The 25,754-nt window shown below is 39.8% G+C and overlaps 1 long non-coding RNA gene across 3 annotated transcripts in view; it reads left to right on the top strand.

The window, feature by feature from the left end:
- Nucleotides 1-452: 452 nt before the first annotated feature.
- LOC139613234 (uncharacterized) overlaps nt 453-25,754 on the top strand; it is a 107,847-nt gene continuing 82,545 nt past the window's right edge. The window contains exons 1-2 of one of the 3 annotated variants that reach the window (XR_011686704.1): nt 453-2,086; nt 6,470-6,548. This is a non-coding gene — a long non-coding RNA (uncharacterized lncRNA). The remainder of the gene's footprint in view (nt 2,087-6,469; nt 6,549-25,754) is intronic. The other 2 variants (XR_011686703.1, XR_011686702.1) reach the window with 2 other exon arrangements.

Raw genomic sequence — 25,754 nt, 5'->3', positions numbered from 1 at the left:
CCATGCAGCACATAATATCAGCCTTTGATGCATGTATGCATATGATATTAATTTGATATTTACTTGTTACCATTTTTCAGTCATAAGAAACTAGGGTAACACTTTATATTAGGGTACTAATGTTCTAATATGAAAAGTGTGTTATATGTTAGTTTTAGGAAATCTCTTTTTCAACAATATAAGTGGTCATTAAATGAAGCTCTACAATCTAAAGGAGAATATATTAACTTGTTCAGTTTAATGTGTAAAAGCGTTCCCAAAACTGAGCGCAATGTAATTCCCAGCTTTATGAGAATGACAGGTTTGTTGCATAATGTAAAGACACAATTTAAATAATTAATAATTGAATAACCACATACCTCCAGTCTGTTCCCTCAATTGAAGATCTGAAATGTCAATTTCTTTAACTTCTGCTCAAACAACTGTTATATCAAAGTAAGCCTTTAAGTCTTGGAATATGGACACAGCTAGGGGGTTTCAACTTATTATGAGCGAAAAAAGGAAAAGAGCTGTATTTGTCTTTTCTTTGCAGATAAGGTAGATAAGGAAGATTAAAGACATCTTGTCCTGACAACTCCGAAAAAAAAAAAAATGAGAGAACAATCTGACAAGACTTAACAAAACCCATCGCGAAAAAGGACAGCTTCAAACAGAATCAAAACCTGCGGACGATGAGGGAGAGATGCAAAAACACCACCCCGGGCTCTGTCTGTCTCTCTGCCTGCCTGTCTGTCTCTCTCTGTCTTCATACCAGACTGTCTGTCAGTCCATCTACCTGTCACTCCTCCATCTGCCGGCTTTATTAAATGGCATCGATCCTGCATCACTGCTGCTGCAGCAGCAACTGCAGCCAATCCTTAGTCTCATGTTGCAAATTAGAGATCAGCTGTCAAGTTGTCATTAAAAACCTGTTTCCCATTCAGCTGTTCCATATTATCCCACAAACACCACAATTCCCATATCTCCACACTACATAATAAAGTAAAAATATCTTTAAATAGGACTTTGACATTGGATCAGATGTAACAACTGTAAGGTTTGATTAGCATCGGTGTGTGTGTTTGTGTGCAAAGGTGTGTTTGTGTTTGTGTTTGTGTAACTGACAGTTAGCTGGCGGACAGGCTGTCACAGCTCTCTGCTCTGCTGTTCCCAATGGACTGATTATTATAGAGCTGTTATCTCCCTCCCTCTCTCTCTCTCTCTCTCTCTCTCTCTCTGTCTGTCTCCCACACCCACACACACACACACACACACACACACACACACACACACACACACACACACATCACTGTGACTGTGATACTGACTGCTGTGTAATACTGTACATCACACTCAGAGCTCTGTCATCACAACCACTTTAATTACAACTTCTGCGAAGTGCGTGTGTGAGTGTGTGTGTGCGTGCATGTGTGCGTCTGTGTTTGTGCGTGTATTCATGCTGTAATTTTCCATCCTGTCCAATCAAACTTGCAGTAATCACGTCTGTTGCTGACAGAAAAGATGCAAACTTTACTTTTATATAGGCATCTGAAAGACACATCTAATCAGAACATCCACATCTTGTTTTGTAATGTTTTATATGAAGCCAGCTTCTTGTTTTCTATATTGCACTGCAAACAGCTTTTCCTTAAAGCCCCAGTCCAGGATATATAAGAGCAAATGCATTTATGGTGCATTTATGTTTTGAAGACACTTTTAATCATATCAATATACACACTTTTTTTCCCCCATACTTTTAAGTAGCTTTAATAATAGTTATGTTTGCTTGCTCAATTGAGCCTTTTCACAGCAGTACAGTATGATGGGGAATCTAATGAGCGAGTTAGTTGAATTAATGAGTACCACTGCCACTGCTTGATAACTGGCGCACCTGAATCAAACTTACCCGTGATTCATTTTATGGGCTGCAGCTGTATTCACTCTGCTGTGACACTGGGACAGGAAAATGTTGAATGTGTAGAAAAGCAGAAGAATGGAGATGTAATTTTCGGTCAATGAGCAGCAGGCAACGGTTTTGTTTTTTTTTTGTTTTTTGGGAGGTGACTACCTGGGAAGATCACTCTCTGCTGAGCTGGCTGAGTTCAACGTGAGTGGGCCCCCTGTTCTGTAGTATATGCAACAGTTACATTGTTAAGTCACAGGATATTGTGTTAAACAAGCAACAGTCGCATAACTTAAATCTGCGCCCTTAATTTGCTAAAAGAAAAGTCAATAAAACAACATAGCTAGCTAAGTGGCTTTAAGGCTACAATAGCAAATTACCTTAGGGACCATTCACCTGACTTTTTGCAAGGCTAGTAGCCTAACTAACATAGCTAAATAAATGTGGCTGGTGAGCTAACTGCTAGCCATCACGGATGATGTTGGCTCCACAGACGATCTATGATTTAATTATGAAACACCATCACCATCAGGTGCAACAAGTTATGCTTGTTTGGGCTGGTCACAAACAAAAGATAAAAGAAGCAAACTTCAGTAGCAATAAAAGGTTTGCTGTAATTAGCCATGTTTTGATGTAACAGCACCAAGTGGAACATAATGAGCACATGCACAGACAGTAAAGAAGCAGATTATGCTAGGAGTGTTTGCAAAGTTTCTCTGGATGTTTTGATCATTTTAAACTGTGAAACTTGGAGTAAACCGTGGATGTTGTAAATCAAAGATGATAACATCTGTCATCCTCTGTAAAAGGCCCAAACCTTGTCACCTTCTAACCATTAGGTGGTGAGTGTTTCACAGTCAAAACAAACATTTTTTGCAGAGTATTACTTACCTCCTCTTTGGATGCTCTGTGCTATGTGTAAAAGAGTTTTTATTGCAAATAAATCGTGTTGACACCAAACACATTTGAACACATCATTTACATGTAGCAGAGGATTTTATCACAGTAAAGATGAAGGCTAATTTGAAAGTTTTGAAATGCATTGTCAATCAGATTTCAGTTTTATTTTGCTTTTTTTTTGTTTTATTAAGACACCTCAAATAATTTCTTGCCTTGTTCTGTCTCCAACATCAGAATCAAGAACACAGCCTTGCATGTTATGCTATGTGTCTGTAATTCCCACTGACAACTGTGTTAATGGATGACAATAGCAGAGAGGAGAACGCCATATGTCTGAGCCTGGGGCAGCACGGAGAATGGCAGGGCACACAAAGACGAACAGAGAGGGGGGAATGAATGAGGAGGAGCTGAGATGGAAGGAAGAGGATTGAGAAAGAGGGCTGAGGGGGAAAAAGGAGAGAAATAGGGACTCTAGGCAAATAGGGAGGGAAAAAGGAGGAGAGAAAGTGGGGGGTGGAGAGTAGATCTGATGAATAAGGAGAGAGGCGATGAAAAAGTGGAAACAGGAAAAGAAGATGGGGAATTTAAAGAAACTATGAGATGGAGGAAAGTGAGGAAGACAGAAGGGGGAGAGAAGAGGAGCTTTGGAATAAAGAGACAGGAAAGGGTTTTCTTCCTTTCCACCCTGTACACTTTTGATCTTTCTCTCCTTCTCTCCTTCTCCTTCTCTCTTCCCTCCTTCCTCTTCATCTGCATCTAAATATCAGCAATCAGACTGAGATTATTTCCGTTCTGGCCAGAGGTTTTTAATTAGTTGATTGTTGAAGCAAATGTGCTTCCTGACTTGACTGAATTGAGAGTGTGCTGTTTGCAGTGCAGCCATTGACTTGTAAATATTGCTGCTTCCATGCTTTTTTCTTTCTTACAACCTTTTACATGACATTATCATAGATTTTTTATTAACCTTTTTTTTGGTTTGTATGCTTTAAATTAATTTCAAATAGTGTTATTTCTATGTTCTTATATTTATATTTTTCATAGATATTCCCCTTTGGTTTATTTTTAGTTATTGATTTCAGTGTGTAGTTTGAAAATAATGTGTGTTTCCTCTTTTCTTTTTTCTTTTTTTTTTTTTTTTGGTTTGGTACCCAATGGCTTTTCCCATGAAAACTGAGGTTTTTTATTGTTCTATTTTTTAATTGGTAGTTTTTAAAGTTTATTCCTCAAGTTTTCACACCCCAAGCTTAACATTTTGGTTCAGTATTGGGTACTAACAATGTTTTTGTCTTGTTCTGGTTTATATTATGCATTATCACGTTTGAAGTGTATCTAGATGGACAAACAAATGCCCACATAATGTGGGCTATATGTGACAGTATGAACACTGTATATGCTGATTTGTTTCAGATATTATCTGTAGCTAGTGATTTTATGACAATGCATATTCCTTAATTGATTTGCTGTGTATAAAATGAGCCTGCATCTGAACATCTTTGAATTTGATTCTCATTATCTATGCTATGTTATGGCATCACAAGTTACAGAATCACACTTCTCTGAAATAATATTTGAACAAGATCTTAAAACTCTCAAAGTCAAAACTGTCTTGATATTTGAATTCAAGTGCTGATAAGATGGCCCTATTCTGAATAACTATGGATTACAGTTTTGGTGGTGTCAAGTCTGTAATGACTTCTGATCAGAAGCACATCTCATCTCAGTTGCCAGAGCTCTACTTGTAGTGTTCATGAAATCTCAACTTTTCTCTCTTCGTCCCATCTCCTTTCATGTCTCTCCTTTCATCTTCCCATCTCCTCCTCTTTCAACTTCCTGTGTTAGTCTTGTCCTGCTGCATCCAGTTGCACACAAACTCTCATATTCACATACACTCATCTTTATCTCCTCACATACTTTACAGCTCCAAATTGTGGAGCTAAATGATCCATTAAGAGGAAGCAGAGGGAGAGAGCCAACATGTCAGATATCAGACAGGACAGCTTGAGAGAAGTGAAGGGGACAAAGGAGGAGAGGAGGGGAGGAGAAGAGGAGAGGAGGGGACATCTTATTGAAATGGAAATAGAACAGGCCAATTAAAACATTTCACTGGGAGCTTGTTTGCATCTCCAGCTCAGCTCTCATAGATTATATATACAGCACATTATGGAGTAATGAATATGAATAAATTGAACTCCTCAATTATCACACCACCACTGGGTCTCATTTAATATACTCTATTTCTCAATCATAATCTAAATAAATACACTGTATTTCTCATTCATAATCTAAAAGCATTCACCTTTAAATCACATCACACTGAGACTGAAAATTGATCCCAGGCAGCCCTGTTTCATTTAAAAATATTTAAGTAGCCCACAGTATATAGGCTTGTCAGTTATAATTCAAACAATCAAGACTTATTCTTTGCAAAAGTCCAATGGAAGTAGTAATAAGTAGCCCATTAAATACATATCCCACATTTCTGTTGTGTTAATGATTAAACCCCTCATTTGTAATATATGTAAATACACCTTTGGAATCATTACAGTCTGGTAGTGAATATAAATAATGACTGTGACCTCTGAATGCCTCAATTATTTTATACACCTGGGACTTGACAATACTCTAACACTAACCAACAGACAGTTCCTTGTTAATTACTGCAGAAGCGGAAAGTGCTTTTCTATCTGGAGCAGACAGTTTTGTATGCAATCAACCACACATTTTTTCTAATCTAGTTTAAATCCAGCAAATGTGGGTGGTAACTTTTTGAATCCACCATTCACTACAGGCTACAAAAGCTTCAGCTCCCTGCCATTAAATATATAGTACTTCTCAATCAAATCACATTGAGAAGCCTAAATAAATTAATTAAACATGTAGGCAGGTTTAAGTTGTAAAAATATCCCTACTGGACGCACTTTTTACACAATACCCCTCTGTTTCATATTAGTTCAGCAGGAAACAAAATATCGTACAAATGCAGTGTGTTATATACATAGATTCTTTGTTTTATTTATTCTTACTAATCCCTGTATCAGTGTTCTTAAAAAGAAGAGAGCTAAATGGAGAATAGGGTAATTTAATTTTTGTTGAGCAAAGGCTAAACAGTATTAAAAACATTGTGTAATTGTGTAATTCATGATACCAGGTACCAAATTATCATACTGTAATAGTTACAAATATGTGCCCTATCTTATGAAAGGTATGTGGTGCATCTCCTGAAGAGGGGGATTTGGAGGTGACTGCATCACTGGTGCTGGACCTAGATGGGGTCATTTGTGACCTGCACACTTTTAGGGACTGATCACAGTGCATAGGTGGAGCATAGAGAGGCTGAGAGAACATATAGGAAATCCTGCCTCATTTTTGAGCTAGCTTGTGTTCCATTAGCCGCTAATGTATTTTTGCATCTAGGGTGTCTTTAATTTTCCTGAAAACATCCTGTCTGTCAACATCCCGATTCAACCCATAAGTAACTTCCACCTGTTCTCAGTACTCACCAAATACTCTCTTTCTTTCTATCTCCTCCCTCTCTCCTGTGTGTTCTCTGTGAGTGTGTCTAACACTATCCTCTGACCCTTTGAAACCATGGGTTTCATGACTCTAAACATGAGCCTGACGCTTTATGTGAGACCAGAATATGCACAAAAGCAACCAGAAACCCTCAAAAACTCCTCTCGCCTGCAGATTCTGCCAGAAGCTCAGCCTTTGAATCAGATGGTCATCTTGTCTGCACTGCCACAGAAAAGGGCACCTTTGGACTTGGGTGAGTGTGTGAGATAGTCCAATATTTCACTAACTAGATAAGACACTTTGAAAGAGCTGTGCTCTCATTTGCCTTTGCAAATCGACAAAGACCCTTTTTGTGTTAGCAGGAAATGCAACTATCTGCCTGGTGGTGACCAGTGAGAATTTATACAGCAGATGTTTCCTCTGGCTGTGTTGGAAAGTAACTAAGTACTGTACTTGATTACAATTTTAAAGTACTGGTCACACGTAGTCCACCACACTTCTCACATGGTTTAATTTCAATAACTATATTCTGAAAAAAACTACAGATTTGTGTATCAGAACTTTGTTTTTTCTTCAGTTTTTTCCCATGAATAAACTTATGACCCCTCAGATTTATCTTGTGAATCTTTGGAGGGGCCTGACCCCTAGTTTAGGAACCACTGGACTAAACTGGTAACCCTATCCCTAACTACTTTACATACAGTTATATACAGGGGACATTTAACTTTTGCTTTTGATGCGTCACATACATTTTGAGGATGGCACTTTTACTTCTACTTGAGTAGGGTTTTGAATGCAGAACTTTGTTGCACTGGTGCTTTTACTTAAATAAAGGGTGTGAATACTTCTTCCACCACTGAGTGAGAGGGCACCAAGTTATAAAGTTGTAACAGATCATTTGTTTCAGGTAGAGAGACTGTAGCACTATGATCAGGTAGAAAGGTTTTTTTTCCCTGTTGGTGCATATTTCTTTGCCATCCAAGTTGTACACACTTTCAAAATAATTTAAACATGGGATGGATGATGTGGTGGATTAGCAGTCACCTCACAGAAAGAGGTTCTGAGTTTCAGTCTGCAGTTTGGGACCTCTCTGTATGGAGTTTAGCATTTTCTCACAGTGACGGTTTGGGTGTCCTCCTGTTCTCCTGCTCTTTTTTTCACATACTTGGAAGACATGCAGGTCAGTTGGATTTGAGGCTCTTGTGTGTAGGTGTGAGGGACTGTCTGTCTATTTGCACGTTGGCTCTGTGACTGACTGTCCGATGCACTGACTCACACAATGTGCACTGGAAGTGGTTCCAGCCTCCTGCAACATAGACCCGGCTTGGTTCACCGTCCCCTGCGGCATCCTGTTTGAGATGATAAACCCCAAAAGGCCACATTGCTCTGCGTCACTGCATTTGTCCCCAGCCCATATTTATGCGTATCCAAACTTTATCCTGATGCAACAGGTGCTGGAAAAGGTAAACATGGTTGGCTCTGAGCTCAGATGAAACATATTAAATTCTTCCTCGAGTGGTTAATGTGGACAGATGTGCCAGCTGCTGTATGTATCCAGTGTGTATGAGGCCCATTGCCCTTGCTCAAATTTATATTGCTCTTGGAATTACTTTATTTACTGGATATATGTGCTATACAGCATTAAGTGAAGTTCAAACAGACTAGGTACATATTCACTGGTCTTAACAGGGCTTGTTTTCTGGGTGCTAGAATTTAAAAAGGAAAATAAACATTGTTGGTACTGTTAGCAGTGTTAATTGAAAATTATGCCTAACATTTATTATGACAACTCACTTTGAGATGCTTGTGAGGAAAAGCCAAAAATGGCTCAAATAAACATGTCATGAAAATGTATGTAATGGCATCTAAACTGACTTTGTCTTAGAGAAAATGATGCAGCCATGGGTTTGTGGTAGTGCTAAGACCTCTGCTCTCTGTCTCCCACTCTGACAGCCTCTTAGATGAATGCTCTCTGCTTTCTGGAGCTGACTTTGTTGTTTTCCCAGGCAGCCATGTGCAACTAGGCTAATGAGTACATTTAGCTGGAAAATGCTGAGGTAACACTTTCATCATACTGTGTGTGAGAGAACGTGTGTGCACACGCAGCCATGGCTTTGTGTATGCGTATGTGAGTCTATATCATCTGTTTATTAAGGTCACAGTGAGAGATTGAAGTTTGAGCTGAAAAAACTAATTAGAGACTCATCCTGCTCCTTGCATCACACCTTTCTACTCACAACCATCTCTTCCTCCGTTCATTCCTCTGTCTCTATCTAACCCCACTCCCCCTTTATTTCTCTCTCTGTCTAACCTTTGCTCTATGATTTTCTGTCTGCCTCCCATATTCCTCCCTTCACTTGTCCCTTAGAGTAAAATTAAATGACTACAGTTTACTTTCTTTTCACTGTATTTACCTCATACCTTTGTTTAATTGCATGTGTTTCAGATGGAAACTCTTAATAGAATTAGGTGGACCAAGAAAGGATGGTACAGAAAAGGAGGCCGATGAGGGCTTTCAGCCATTTTGATGGACTAATGTTGCTGCTTATGTTGTTATTGTCTGATAATCTGTGCATGGCTCTCAATAGTTTTGAATTTCACTGAACTGTTGGCAAATTTGCAGTCAAAGATTTTTAAATAATTTTCTGTTGTTAGCTGCACAAAAAACTGGACACAGAATCAATCTGCATCTATTCCTGTTGCGCAATAAGATCACAATGTTGATTCGCAGCCACTGAGTAGTGATGCCATGATGTGGAAAGTTTCCCATTGTGTAATAAACTTGTCATAACACAGATATTACCGGACATTTTGCAAGAAAAGACGTGTCAGCTCAATATGTGTAGATTAGAAACAAAAAAAACCAAACAAAGTTTAATTTTGCCTCATTAATATTATCATGTTCCTTTTTATTATGGGGCTTTTGCTTTTCTCTTTAACAACATATCCCCCGCCATTGAGTATTGATCACTAGTATTTTACAAATCAAGAGTTTTTACTAGATGAATGTTGCCATGACCACTGAAATGCAACAAGGGACTGAATGGATTTTATGTTGATTAAAAAAGATAAAGAAAAACATTAGGGCAGGTAGGCAAGTAATTTAATGGATGTGTGTCTGAAGTACGTGTAACAACACTGACTACACCAGCAACCCTAGTGTTGAGTAGTTTCAGTTTGGAGAGTGTATCTGCAGCGGCTTGACTGATGTGAACAGCAGTTTTTGCTTATCAGCTTAAAGAAAAGAAAATCTGTTCTTGTCAATTAGGCAGTGGCTTTGGCCCTCATGAGCTTTCCTCCGTCCGTCCAAATGAGCCATTCATAGAACAAATTAATGGGATGAATTTGCATATTTTAAAATGAAAGATAAATTTGTAATTGTGCAGTCCAGTTTAGTTTTCAAATCTTAAAAACTTTCAGTTAGGAACTTGTGCGGAGAGTTGTTACAGTAGTTTAAAGGTACACAGGGAGAAAAACACACCTGAAACATGACTTCATCAAACTGAGAGGACGAAGGGAAAGAGTTTGTTGTGGTTCTTCACTCAGTGCACTGCTGCAGTAATACAGAGAGAGATGCTTGTTTGTGCACTTTGTGTTGTTAGTCCAATTATTTTGATTTCTAATCTAGCATTAGTTGTCACTTTTTCTTGTCCTGGTGGGTCTGCTTCTCTGCTCTGCTTCTGCCTGTCTTCTGAGCATCTGTTCAGTACCGTGGGAATATGGTTTCAACCATTGCTTTACACTTACAAAACAGGACTCGCAGAAATTCTTACACAGGCATGGGAAACAACAATATAAGCTATACTTCCAAGACAAACTCTTTATTTCTCATCGTTTATAATGACACTATTATACCAGATCACAGAGAAGGAATTTAATGAAGCAGAGCATTAATTAAACAAGAAATTGATAGCAAGTTGTGAACATGAAGCAGTGAGTTCATATTAAAAATGTGATAATATGAATGATTATCTTGCCAGTGGTGTCCATTCAGCTGCAAAGTTCAGAGTGATGATAAGTAAACACATTTTGATTTACAGAATTCATATTTTCAGGATATAATGAACGCTTTAGTATCTTGTAGTTGTGTTTTAAGACGATCCAGGGTGCATCTTAATTTCATACTCGTTTGTGGTATTATGGAAACTAATCCACTACCACGTCATATACGGATCTCAAAAACAACTGTAAATCAACTGTTTTGCAAATAATAGCATCTCTCCACACACTTATTTGTAGGCAATCACTTACTACAGGGGTCAGTGCGTTTGCTAGGAGGAAAGCAAACCAATTACAAGGAAGTTTGTGCTCAGCAAACCGTGAAAATGCCATATCACATCATGCAAACAGAAGGAGCAGATATATGTTTTACCCTAAATGAACTACCTCTTTAGGGAGAACAAATGGGTCTGACTTTACTGCATTGTTCTGTGTAGCACAACACATGTTTTTAACAAGTCCGTGAAGGTAAAAAGCAAAAATTTCCTCTTTTTTTTCCCTCTAACCTCTTCTCTGGAAAACCCATAAACTGTATATAAAGATGGAAGTCGCCTCCATGGCACACACATAATTCTCTGAAGAGCAGTTTTGAAGCTCTTCATGCCTGACTCCGCCTAACTCTGCGCTTATCCAAAAATGGGCAACGAGGTGGGCTGCGTGCGGAGCCAAACCCTCGGTGCATGCTGATTTGATAATTTTGGCAAGCATGTGCTCCCGTTAGCATTGTTAGCACAGCTGGGTGTCTGCGCATCTTGCTCGGATGCTAACCCAAGGGTAATTAATTTGCTAGCTAATTAGCTGTATACAAACTAAGCTAATAAACCAGGAATGGCGAGCACAGACACCAGTACCTTCTAATTCATTCTAACATTTAAATAAAGTAATACTAGAATTTCACTCGCATCAAAAAACAGTAGCAGACTTGCTGACGTGATACCTCGTGGACAGCTAGTGGACTGTGACAGCACCCACCTGTCACTCAAAGCAGCCACGCCCTCAATTACACAACTTTAAGCCTCAATCAAATTTTAACAGGTGAGTTATATTTCTACCAGGCTGCAAACATGTTGATTTCTGCTGTAAATTTGGACATTTTAACATGAGAGTCTATGGGGATTGACTCGCTCTTGGGGCAAGCCCCAAGTGGCCATTTGAGGAACTGCGGCCCAGGAGATTGCCACTTGGCAAAATCTTACAGCAGTGGCATGCTGTCAGGGCAAGCAAGGCAAGCAGTGTTTGCCTAGATGAAGCTAAAAATAGACACAGACTGATATGTCATTTTCGTGGGTGTGAATGTGTCCCATTGACAAAGGCTGTTGAGCAGAGAGAAGAACAGCATTTTCTTGCAGGTTTGTGCATGCACATTGAGGATAATCCTGGGCTCTGATGGGTGATTAGCTATAGCTAAAATGTGCCTGTCAAGCTGTCCTTGACTCAGCATTTACGGCTCTGAGATCTGTCATGATATTGCACGCAGCACGCAGCACGCATTTTACACACGTGCAGCTGTGTGCGGAAACTAGACTTGTGCATTAAGCGTTGAGAGGCAGTTGTAACCAAGAAAACGAGCAAACTGTGGTAAGCATGAGTGACCACAGTAGAGTTAGAAGTTCGCAGTATAGCTGTGAAGGCACTGTCCAATGGAAGTGTGCTTTAGGCCGTTTGTCAGCAAATAAATGCTACAACTCAAGACCCAGGTTCTTCCCTGTGCTTCCCAACTACAGCCTGGAGGATGAGCTAGGAAAAGTTAAAAGTTAACGCAGGAAAATGCAAGATTCAGCATTGTCGTGATTGGTTGTTTGGCTCTGTTCGCCTGTCTGTAAAAGACACTGCACTTACAGGTTTTTCAGCAACATGTCCAGTTAACATACAAAATACACTGCATAACAGAGCATGCTGTCTTATCCACATAACATAAGCGAACACAAAAACATGCATGAACTCACACATGCATGCATACATACACTGTAGTATGTAGAGCATCTAAAAACAGGCTTTGCTTGAAGTACATGTTTTTTGTTTACTTTTTTATTTATGTCTTCTTGTCTTTTGCTGTAATGCTGAGTTTTTGGGGTTTTTTTACCTTCAACTCTCCAAAAGGAAAGTTCAAGAGGTAAAATAGTGTTTCTACTGCAACTTTGACCATGATATGTATTACGCTGATTGTTCTTCTTCTTTCCCTACTTTACTTTGTCTTTTTTAAACCCTTGACACACATAGTTTTCACTATCCCTCCATCTGTCATTCTTATTTTGCTTCAATAGAAGGAGTATTTGCAGTGAAGTTTGTTTCTCATTTATTTGGTCTAAAAAGTAAAAGACCCCAGAGCTACTTTAGCTACTATCTAGGAAATAAATCAATCAGTATAACTATGCAAGAGTTCCCACATTCACTGTAAGATCATTTTTATGTTAGTTTTGTCAGGCACCCCTCATCTCTTTGTTCTGCTTTTTCATCTTCTGTCTCCCTCTATCTGCTTCTCTTTCCTCTCATTTCCACCCCTCTAATCATATACTTGTATCTCTCTTGTGTGCATTTGAGGAGGAGGGAGGGGTAACTATAGTAATAAGACCATTAATCATTGAGAATAATTCACAGAAAAATCAGCCAACCTTGTTGAATTTGACAGCCACCATATTGGATCTATATGCTGGAATGTAATATATGGTCAGATAAGAAGCTTTGAGTGTGACCCATGAGGTATTTTTGCAGTATTGCACATTTATGAGTCTTACAAATTTACTGGAATTTTCTTTCAAACCGATGTGTTTGTGGCTGCTTTTCAATTTCACTGTCCTCTTTTTAGTAGCAAATTAACAATTCGCCAAAGCCTTGTCCAAGGAGAAAGAAATCACAATACTTTGCTCTACTGTGCATCATAAGTCCAGCTCTTACACATGCTGTATATAAATTTGCTTCTTAAACTTGACTCAGAGCATCATGGCTGCCAGTTCCATCCTTAACACAAACCATATGGTCACAATAGGGCTATTGCAGCAATTGCAACAGGAGCCTATAAAATCAAAGTCATTCTTCTGTTTAAGTCAACTCTAATCAATCCTGTTGTGTATAAGTGTTGGCCTTCATAGTGTCTGCCTTTGTGTGTGTTATATACAACCTAAAGCCAAACCAACATAGAAAAGATGTATTCCTGCATCACTTCTCAATAATTTCATTCATTGTACTTTGCAAAATGATTTTCTGAACTTTGCAGTGTTATTTGTAAATACTATGAAATCCCATTATAGTCTAATTTGCTCATTCTTAGCTCTTAAATGAAAAAAGGTAAGCTGTTTAGAGAAACAGGTGTTTAGATATTTACATTATAGCATTGTAACATTATACAGTTCATCATTAAGATAATCTTAAAGGCTATTTTTCTCCACCATAACTTATGGCTAAGAGGAACTGCCCCCGGATGAGGGTTTGTATTGGCAAACTTGCTATTGATTTACATAATCATGGCAGAGCCCGCCCCTGCAATCCTCACAGGCAATCGAGCAGATGCTCCTCATCCACTACAAATGTGTTTAACTACAGCAAGTGATGTTATTTAAAGCTTTATACCATGGTGGAGATTTTATTCTATTTAATTTATTTAAAGCAGGAAAAGTGTCATTGACATTAAAAATCTCTTTTACAAGAGTGTCCTGCCCAAGACAGGCAGCAGCACAATTAACAGGGTTGTAGACTAAAAAGAATGAATTACGGAATCACAAAACATCAGAAATATTAATCAAATATTGGTCACAAGTGATCAGCATCAGGGATGAAACACGGGCAATATAAATCAGTCAAAACATCTGCAGCCAGATGTGCCTGTCTCCACATCATTTACAATAACTCAAATAAATCCAGTGAGACCAGCTCCCTAAGATTCTGATAATTTTGCAAAAGATTTAAAAGCTCATGTGTGATATGAGATGAAAAAATATATGTTTCATGTAAACTTTCCTGCTGTTTTAAACTAAGCATCAAGTCACGGATAGTTTCAGAGGGCTTTTTTCCGCTCAGTACCCACATGAGTGCCGTTTTAATGAGCTTGGCTCCCAGACGGAAATGTTTCAAAAAACCCCAATGTAGCGGATTAATAACTTTAGAGAAGGGAGCTCTAATAATAAAAATGGAATCGTTCTGGAAAGCGTGTGCGCGTCTGCGTTCGGGTGTGTGTTGTACCAGTCTCGTCACTAAAAGCATGCAGCTATGTATTTTGTATTCAGCTTTGTCTGTGCCTGCCTGTGTATGCGTATGTGTTAGTGTCCTGATATTTGTGTGTGTTGGTGTGTGTCAGTCTGGGTCTGTCTGCTACGCACCACACATAATATTGTTGTTGCTATGGAAAGGGCAATGTCACGCATGTGTGTATACAGGCATACACACACACACACACACACACACACACACACAAACACAGTGCAGTAATGTTACACATGAAGGGTGTCAGTAATGGGATTCTGGTCAGGCCAGTGTGACCATGCTGTACTAAGCTAAGGTCATTGATACCATATCAGGAGCTGAGAGAGAGAGAGAGAGTTTTGGAGGAGGAGGGATCACAACTGGATGGATGAGAGAGGAAAACAAAGGAACAGACTGGCAGAAAAAGGATGGCAAGGAGAGAAGGATGAGGGGAATCGGAAAAGACAGGATAGGTTGTTTTGAACAAATTGTCATTTAGCTGTTAGTGGGTGTTGGTTTTCTGGTGCTTCCATTCATAAAGCACTGCATTACACATATTTCCTTTTGTCTTCTCTTTTGTCCTCTGTTTTTCCTCTCTACTTTATTATCTTTTCAACTACTCTTCTTTCCTCCCTCTCTTCCCCCCTCCACTTCCTTCCCTTACACTTTCTCTCTCCCCTCCTGTTAAAACCTTCTCTTCTTTTCTCTCCTCTCCTCTCCTCTCCTCTCCTCTCACACCTCCTTAGACAGGGCTATTTTCTGCCTGTCAGGCAGTTTGCAGACAAGCACTGTTTTCTACCCTGGTGAGACTCTTTTCATTGTGTGTGTGTGTGTGTGTGTGTGTGTGTGTATGTGCGTGCACGCATATTGTACAAGTGGCCATTTGATTATGTTTACATTTGTGTGCATGCCTGTGCACGTGCTGTATGTGTGTGAGACAGAAACGCAGCATATTTTATAAGTGGCCATTTGCTTCCTGTGCCTGTATACCTGCGTGTGTGTTTGTGTGCATGTGTGTGTTCCCCCGTTGTGACAGTGTTGAAATCCAAGCTGACATCCCCTTCTCCCTGCAACAGCATATGCCCCTCAGCAAGACCACTGGGAGACTACAGAGAGAGAGAAAGAGGGAGGGAGATGGAGAAGGAGGGGGTGAGAGTGAGAGGGGGAGGGCAAAAATAGAGAACATGAGAGGGAGACAATGGGTAGGAAGAAGAGGATGGATAGAGAGATGTGATGAAAGGAAAGAGAAGAGAGAAACAGAGGGAGAGGAAGAGAGAGGAAAAGGAAGAGAGCCACAGACTAAGACCAAGACAGAGGGAGAGAAAGCACCCCCACTGCGTTCCTTTTCAGTCCTGGTAGCGTTGGCATGTGTTAAATGTAAAGCTGCTGGCTGACTCACCACGCTACCAGCTCATATTCAGCACTCTCTACTGCTCTTGTCTGACAGAGAAACAGAGGGAGAGAGAAAGCCTAGCAGCTCAGATTCAGCACTGTCTTGTTCAACTACAGAGGGAGAGAAAACAGGGGGAGAGGCCACCGGTGAATTACCCGAAAACTGTCTTCACCATCCTGCTTCTCAAACACTTTTTCAATCATATGATCAGTGCTCCAAGAACACCAACGTGAGTCTTTAAATCTTCTTTACCAGAGCTGTTCAGGATATGAACAGGTGAATGTTAAACACCAACTCCTGATGAACTGAGTGTACTGAATCATCAGTGGCACTGATAGAAAAAAGAAAATCAATTATTATCTATATGCCAAGCACTAGAAACTAAATGTCCAAATACTTCGTTTGTCATTGCCTTCCAAAATTCCATCATGGTATTGTGGTACACTGTTGTTTGTCAGTGCCTTTCAAAACACTTACAGAAATGATATGTACATATGACAGTTTTCTGACCTACCATCACTAATGTTAAGGTTTGGTTAGGTTAAGGGATAATAACTACTTGGTTAAAGTTATGGAAAGACTTTAGAGGGAAAACCACATGGGAGGATGCTTATTATATGTGTAGGAATTCCTCTCACTGGTGAAGGCATCATTATGATAAACAGTATTTTACTTTATGTTTAAAAACTCATTGGGCGGAAACCCGACAGCTAAGTGGTTAGGACGCATACCAGGTGAGCTCACATGCTGTGAGCAGGCAAGTCGCCTGTTCGACTCCTGACCGGCTGACTCTTTGCTGCATGTCAGTCCACACAAACAATCATCATGTGATAACTTGTGTGAGGTTGCGGAAAAAATCAGCCTTAAATGCTTATTCTGAAGCCAGCAGTTAGTTTGAGTTACTGTAAATGATCTGTTGTAAGTAGCAGCCCCTACTGGCACACTGCCCTGGTAGCTGCAGTTTAACTCACTTGGTTACAACTACCATTTTTTCAAATCTATGACTTATCTATGAAGCAAACATTAACAAGAATCTTCATCCCCTAAATGCTCTTGTAGGGCCATTATCTATAAGTACTCAGTCTTATTATAGCTGTTTTTTGATGGCTGTTCATAATTTGAGATATTGATTTTTTTTTAGTAGTTAATTGTTAAATTACTGTTGGGCTAACTGCTAAAGTGTAGTTTAGTCTTTTGCCTTTTGTGCTTGTGAACTCTATGTCTATGTTTACTAGATTAATGACTTTCTTTCCCCATGAGGGACAAAAAGCAGTGCTAAACATCATCAGTTATGTTTTAATGACTTACTGATTTGCTCTCTTAGCTAAAAAGAAACACAAACAGAAACCTTTGAACTCAAATAAACAAATCAGCAAAGTGATCAGAAATTTCCATCTCGGTTCTTTATATGATCAAAAACTGAAGACCTACAAGAGGTAAAACAGTTTTTAAAGCACATTATCAAATTCAATGTTTAATAACTAGTTTTTACCTTTTGTAGGTCTTCAGGCAACATGCTGAGATCCACACTATATCCATTCATTTTCTACACCAACTAATTTCTGTTCAGAGTCACAGGAGGAGGGTTGGGTGGTGGTTCACATTAGAGGAGACAGACTGAAGACATACAATACAAAAATCAATTTTACTTAAGAGTTTCATAAATTGGATAGACCACTATTTTTAGGACTGTGCCTCATCATACCCAAACATTCTGATGAAATTAATAACTTGTAGAGTAACAAGTCTATTTCTCAAAGTGACTCACATGTCTCTTGGGCATGTTTGGATGATCATAATAAAAGTATCTGTGAAAGGAAGAGAATAAAAAGGTAGATGTGGGTGGGGATGCGGGGGTTGGGTTGTTAGTCGCTCTGTGTGAAACTCATATAAAAACGTGTTTTATATCTTTGCTTCAATTCCCACTGGGCACATCCACACGAAAGATGTACAGTATGCTTTCCTGGTGTTTTGAGGCACTTTTGATGAAAGCCCTTTACAGTATACAGCAGTGTGTCACGAGACATGAGGGGGGACGAGAGTTAGTGATCACTCACTGTATCGCCATCTTGTAAAGACAGTTTGTAGCAGTGCTTTTATCATTTTTATCTGTTATATGTCTTTGTCTTGACTGAGTGCATGTGCGCTTTTTTGTTTTTAGCATACAGTCTCACTCGTGGGATCTTTACAAGAAAATGTCTGCTCAACAGATGCAGCAGAGCAAAATGCATTGTTAAAGGGCACCTGAACATACTGCCACTATTACTTTCTTTGTTTATTTGTGCAGAGGAAGTTTCAAGATGTGAAATGTATTCCTATACAATAACAGATTTTGTACTGAATAATGTTTTCAATACAGCCAGCAACAGCAGTTTTTTCATATTAGCACAGACAGGAATATATGAGCGTTAGTGATTTTTCTTTTTTTTTTTTATCATCATGCAAAACCACTTTAATAAACAGCAGTTTAATGCTGCAGTGAAATATCTTTGGAGGTGAAGAAGTGGAGGGCAGAAGGAGAGAGAGTCTGAGGGGGCTGGTTTACTGTGTACATAATAATATGGTGTGCATATGTGCATGAAGGTGATCCAGTCATATTATAATATATGCAATGGCCTTGGATGGGATACATACATATAGTAGACTAGATTAGATTTTCATCTGAAGATGAAAGAATACATTACACTACCATTTGTAAATATGTATAATTAACTTTTACAACAAGTCAAACAGTGCCATGAAAAATAACAAATACTGTAAAATGTGTAGGTCTATCTTCTTCTCCCACCTCCTCCTCTTCCTCCATCTGCCTCCTTTTAGTTGTTTCAGCATGTCGAAACACTTTTCACTACAGCACCTGCTGATCAGGAGCCTTGATGAGCGACTGGATGTAAAATGATTTCCCTTGCAGTTTTTTTTTTTCTCCGACATCAGTAAAATGCCATGAAGGTAGTTTAGGCTGTTTCTGGGACTGATTGCATAGACAAGGTAAAGGAATTCTCCGTCCTGTGCAAACAGCATGACTGATGATGAAACTGTCCAGCTGCAGAAAACAGAATGTTGTATAGACTTAAACTTATTAATGTTATGTTAAAGATTGAAGTAAAGGCTCATGTTTTCTCATTCAGTTTAGCTCCACTATATCTAGCTATGCAGATAGTTTTGTTTTCCCTGGTTTTGAGATGACCACCTCCAACATTTTTTGCCCTCCACACTGACAGAGGTGACAGGAATTTTGTTTATGATGCTCACACCATTTGAAAGAGGAACAATTTCTTTGGTAGAAAACATAAATTGTTAACAGGTTTGTGTATTATCCATTGTAAACAAAATCCATAGATACAAGAACACAAAAATCGTGGGTATACATTTTTTGTAAAACGCACATGGTTCATGCAGACCCATTTGGAAATAAGCAGATGACAAAATTAATATCAAGTTTTATCAGTGACATTGTTTCTGGTAATAGATGTTGCTGTTTTTACATTGACAATCTTTAAATGCCGTCACTCTTGGAACTATTACTGCATCCACCTTCATCTTTCAGCCAGAAATCTCATGGACAGATGTCCCAAAATCTAGGCAAACAAAACCAAAATTATCTGCATGCAAGGTACCAGTGGACAGCAGGTACCTTGCATGCAGTTACAGTAACGGGACAGTTAGGTGTTAGAATTAGGAGTGTGTGTGCACCCAACAGTTTTTGGACGCAACATTTCTCCTTCCATTCTCACTCTGTTTGACAAAGCTGCTCGTGATCTTCAAACCCCCTTCAACAAAGCTCTGTTCTCGTGAGGCCTGATCCCTCCTAACCCTCTGTGTCTCTCTCTCTCTCCTGTCTCTCTCTCTCTTTCACCCTTCAGCTATCTGTCTCTCTCACTCATTGCTCTCTCTCTCTTCCTGTCTCTCTGTCTCATGCCCTCCTGCTGTCTCTCTCTGCTGCTCTCTCCTTTTCCCTCCCCTCTCTCTTTGTTCCAGGGATCAAACGAGTATCTCTCTCGTCCATGCTCCATCACCTAGGAGAACACACACACACACACACACACACTCATCCTGCCGTCTCTGCTTTAGTTTGTAGCAATGCTCATGCTTCTGATCAGGATTTTAGAGTAGTCATTGTCATAGGATGAGCTAACCTTTCAACTCACCTATTGCTTTGGATCAAAGAAGAAAGAGAGAGAGGAAAAGACCAGAAATACAAAGAGTAAAGCATGACAATGTCAGACAGGACAGATTAAAACAGAATCGAGTTTCTCCGAATTGAACTGAAATGACCATGATAAAGATCAGAGCCAACTCAGAGTGAAAAAGTGAAGCTGCAAAAACCACGGCTGAACGTTAAAGTCCACGGGGATCTGCCTTAAGATGCACTTTCTCTAAGAATTTAAGAGGAAATTCCTAAACATCTCAACAAAATCAATACATTTTCCCTCTGTAACTTATGGTGGTTATAGCAAAACTATTTTTTGTGTGCTTTTTTGGGGCATTTGTCTTTAGCTTCTGCACTGTTGAATATCTTAGAAAATTAGACTGAAACGACACTCATTTGACAATATAAGCTAGGTTTTTTACAAGTGATATCTAAGCGCATACCCATGACCCATTATATTGTGTCACCAGACACTAGCAGTTTAACATGATGTGAGGGGTTAGGGGTTTTTAACATTTACAGAAAATGAGGGGTTTTATCATATAACCCAGCAGCTGACATCAGGATACAGGCTTTTGAACTTTTGGAAATGTATTTTTTATTTCACTGGGTCTTTAAAGAGAAATGCATTTGGAGGTGTGCTTTCTTTAATGGACATCACCATTTACCCAGACTCCAATCTGTTGGACTCTGGCTCCAACCAACTGCTGAGATGCTGGCAGACAGTAAGCCTAAACCAAGGCTTCATCCTGTCAGGAGATTGTCTATGGAGAACACACATGAAGTATCACACAAATTCTATAACATACACTCAGATGTTGTCATGAATAACAAGAAGTTGAAGTCACTCCAACATGAATTGAATTATCAGCACCAACTGGACATATTCCACTCTCATTTGTTGGCCACAAGAAAAGAATAACTTCACTAAAATAATTTATTTAGGCTAAGTTGTTGGTTAGGCTTATTCTAAAGCTTTCTCTGAAAATGAACTTTATGCTTTTCTTCATCTACAGTATGTTTGGAGTAACCCGCACCACCAAAGTTGACAACAACTGTACTCACCTCTGTGCCAAACCAACTTTTATTCCAGTGTCCAGTCTCATTCAGGCTGGTCCAGTTCGGTCCAGTCCCATCCAGGTTAGTGTAGTCAAGTTTAATCCGGTCCTGTCCGGCTGAGAACTGAACAGGTGGTATGTGACAGCAGGTATGAGCTGACATCAAAGGATCCAGAGAGAGGACGTGTGAGAGAGTGAGGGAGAGAAAAGGGGCAAAGGCAGATCTGTAGACCAAAAAAAGGGATAAAGGTAAGAAAGAAAATGAAAATATTGGGAAGATGGGTGGACAGAAAGGTGAGGTGTGAATGATGACAGACAAAGAATAAGAAAGAGAAAATGGTGAGCTGTGTGAAGTGGTTGGTGAGGTTGTGGATGTTACGTGGGTGGGTGTGACAGAGGGTTGGGTGCTTGTCTGTAGACCAACAGCTTGTGTGCTTAACTCTGGTGAATACCAATTGTTCTGCAGTGATAAAAGTCTACTGCAAAAATCTGAAACCTCCCAAAACAAAATACGTCTCTTTATCTCCCCCTCTGTCTCTGTCCTCCCTCTCACTTTCTCACTTAATACAGTTTTACTTTGATTGAGTTTACTTTCCATGTGTGCGTGCGTGCATGCACATATAGTCATTCTTTTATAAGCTCTTATTATTTCGTCTTCAAAGCAATGAATGCACTCTCACAGTCTTTTCATTTAGACCATATCTATATTCATACTTTCTCTTTCACACCTAAACACACACACCTTCACCCCTATAGGCAGCTCTGTGCAGATGATGTCAGATGAATGTGGACATTGTTTAACGAACCCTGGGACCAGGACAAAGATGGGAGGCGATGGCAGGGGACAATAAGAGAGAGAAGGGGCAGTGCTGGACTGGCCTTTAGGCATAAGGTGGGCAGGTGTGTGTAGGTGTACAAGTGGCTTGTCCAAAAATCCATAAAGTTTTTACCGGCCCTCTCTGCGTGCCTGTCATTTGGAGTGTGCATGAGAGCGTGCTGCTTGCGTGTTCCTAGACTGGGCTCAAGCCACACCGACCTGACCCAAGGGGAGCTGAGGTAGGAGACAGCAGGGTTGAGGATACAAGGAGAGGAGGGTGGGTGCAAGAAGATGAGAGTGGAGAAAGGTGGGGAGAAAAGAGGAGGGACAGAAATCTGTCACAAGGAGGCGAAGCAGGAGGAGGAGGACAACAAAACAAAAAGCGGAGGGAAAGAACAGGGAAGGACAAGAGCGTGGAGGACATCCGGTCACAGGAGGGAGGTGGAAGAGAGGGAGAAAGTCAGGAGGGATGGAGATAGGAAGAGTGTAGAGGAGAAACATAGGGGAACTGTATGAGATACATAGCCTGAGGACAAGAGAGAAAGCAATTAAATAAAGATAGGAGGAGTGGACGAAGGAGACAAAGAGGAGAAAGGAAGCAGAGGAGACAAAATAGAGAGGGGATGTGAAATGTTATCTATAGAAGCCCTCAAACTAGCTGAGAAAGAGGTGTGCAGGAGGTGAAGGGTAGAGGATGATCCCTCCTTCCTCTCACCTGTCTCCTCTGTGTTTCTTCCTCACAGCCTCTCTCTCCTCCTCTCTTGCCGTGTAATGTTAGACTACTGGAAGGGAAAATCTCCCACGTCAGCTCTTTGGCTTTTGCTGTTCTCTCTCTTTTCACATTATGTCATGTTATTCATGCTCACAAAATGGAAAATGTTGCAGACCTTATTCGTCCTAATCAAACACACTTTTGCCTCAGCAGTTGCCGATTCTATTCAAACTACCCACTTTGAAACCACAGCCATGATCAAAGTCCCTCTCTTTTTTTGCTGCGCTGTTGATCCACGCTCAGAGGAGATTTGTGAAACATTTGCATTTTTTTTTCCTTTTCACATTTTGATCCATGAAGGGTCTGACATCTAATTGTCTGAGAGAAAGGAATTTTCTATTACAATAGATCCAGTTACGTACAGTACTGTATTACAGTGGGGCTTTCATGATGAATTCTTTGCAAAAGCTGTTGCAGTTCTGCTGCAGCATTGATTAAAGAGATGTGTGGATGACCGCTGAATCTACGTATCTATATCCTCTCTTTGTTCTCTTGCTTCGTGCAGCCCTCTCAGCAGCTCTGTCAGTAATGGTCATTGAATCCAACGTGGAAAGACAGTTGCACGGCAGCGACAAAGGCCACTGTGTGTATGTGTGTGTGTGTGGAGTCTAATGTGGAATCCATTCACCCTCAAGCAGTGAGTGCGGCTCATATTCTTCTGCTTACTCTGCTCTCCTTTGCCTCAGAGCATCAAGTCTATCCCTCTCATTTACGTCCTGAAAACAAACTGTCATTCAGTTCGTCAGCCAATGTATGACTGCCTCTTGTGGTCCTGCACGTGTGTGCACGTTTGTGTGGTTGAGGTGTGAGGTGTGTGTGTGTGTGTGTGTGTGTGTGTGAAGCTGTCAATTTATCTTGCCCAGCTCCATCCAAAAAGACAGACAGCCCATTGAGGCGTATGCTGCAGAGAAAAATAACAACTCCAGTTGACAAACATACTTTAGTCAGCGTGCAAACACACACACTCTGAGACACAGGGACACGCTTTTGCATTTAAATTGAGGATATAGTTTACTTTTTATGTTTGTATTAGTTTTATAGTTATTAATTCAAATTATCGATTAACACTGCATTGAATGGGAAACAGACTCTCCCTGAGGGGGGACTGCAGTCGTGCTAGCGTGAATGAATCTGGACCATGTTCAGCTGCAGAAGGCAGCGTTTAGTGCCCATAAAGACCGTCCTTCTGTCTGCTTATCATGTCACTGTGAGGGGGTCAGGCAGGGCATTTAAGGTTATAGGAAGCCATGCAGTACAAGTGTGTTGTCTTGCTCTGTGTGTGTGTGTGTGTGTCTGTTGTGCAGCAGCAGAGGAAAATCTATAATTCAAGAAGTGCTTGCCTCTAAGCTGCTCATGCCTAACCAAGATAAATCATTAGGGCCATTATGTTTTTTCCATCTGCATGTTGGATTTTTATACACCACAAACCAAACTGTCTGTTTTTATACAGTACTCACTGCTGATCAACAGATGAGCAAAAAAACATTTTAAACCAGTTAGTTTAATTATTTTCTCCTAGTGGCATGTAGCTCATTTATTCATGCAGTGATACCTGATGTGAAAAAGGAAGGTTTGCCAGTGCAGAGAAGCTTTTATTCTTGTTCTTATTACCCTGTCCTTAAGTCTCTACTTTTAGATGTTATCAGGTGACAAGTTCCCTAACCCTTTTTATTTGGTTAAAATATATATATATATTTTATCTTCTTTTTATCAGAGAAAAGTCATAGATGTTAACCACACTACAGTAATAAGTTGAATAGTTGCACCCACTGTGCTGGGTTTTTGCCCAAGCTATTCTGTGCATGTATTTCTAAATGGTTGACATCTAAATTTGAGGAAAACCTCTTTATTCCCTTGATAGAAATTAACACAACTAAAAACAAATTGATTAGCAGTTAAAGATCTGTAAGCAAATCACCGATCTAGTGTAATTAACTAAAACATATGCTGGCAAAATTAATACAGGTAATTTAGAATATAAGCATGTTATTGCCTACAAGTAGACAGAGATGTAACAAGTCAGTGACATTTTGTCTACATGGGTATTGCCTCTGTATTTAAATGAGAAATATACAAAGGCAGCGGGTGGAATGTGAAGGACAAGGATCATTAAATCACTATGAATTTCCTGAGCCCACAGTGATGAGGTTCACGCTGCAGTAGCAGCGTGGGAAAATTTCAGGACCACAAAGATAGCGCATGAAGGCAATATCAAAGGCCTTATGCACAGGTTTATTATGCATGTGAAGTTGTCCACTGCATTTGTGATTGTTCTCTTAGAGGGAAGAGTGAGACACTTAACCTGCAGTGTGGTTAATAGTGTCTGCTTCCCATCACCTGAAAAATGAACATAATAAATTAAATAAAATTAAAACTAGTTTGGTGTAGCACTGACATATTTCTTATTAGTACTGCATTGATCTCTATCTGTTGCTTCACTACATTTTTCCAAGAGGAGCCTGTAGTGATTTGATTTTATTATATGTTTACGAATGTAGTATATTTTAAAATGTGTAGCAACTATACATTGTTTGATTTGACTTGTACATATAAGAAAATGTAAGGGAGTAAGTTATGAAGCATTTTTCATTTTACTGCATACATTAATGTAACATTCATTTTCTTGGGTACAAGACCACACATCCTGAGAAGAACATACATGAAATGACGATATAAGTGGTAAATCCAGGTATTAATCTCCGCTAGTATAGTCACTTCTTCTACTTTTTCTCTTTCTTTACTGCTTGTCTGCTTGTCTGCCTCTCCAACCTTGTCTCCTCCTCTCTATTTCTATTTGCCACTTTACCTCTTAATGGTCCTCTTACCTCTCTCTAAATTCTTTGTCTTTCTTTCACTGTTTCATCTTCCTCTCTCTCCCTCTGTCTCTTCCGCTCCAGCCTCTCCGTACTCCCCACCTGTCTACAGCAGCGGAGAAAATCTGCGAACATGTAATAAATTATGAATCATTTCTATAGGCAGCTACACCTGTAGTGAACTACTCTGCTGAGAATGATGAAAACAAAGGCAATAAATCAAGGCAAATCCACAAGTCAGAGGCAATAGTCCTGCAGAGCTATTCCATAGTCGAGAGAGC

Source organism: Trachinotus anak, unplaced genomic scaffold (genome assembly GCF_046630095.1).
Source record: "Trachinotus anak isolate AG129_WGS33_773 ecotype Australia unplaced genomic scaffold, CSIRO_AGI_Tana_v1 ptg000032l, whole genome shotgun sequence".
Lineage (NCBI taxonomy): Eukaryota > Metazoa > Chordata > Actinopteri > Carangiformes > Carangidae > Trachinotus > Trachinotus anak.
The sequence above is the reverse complement of the archived record's forward strand: the minus strand, read 5'-3'. Positions and strand labels throughout refer to the sequence as shown.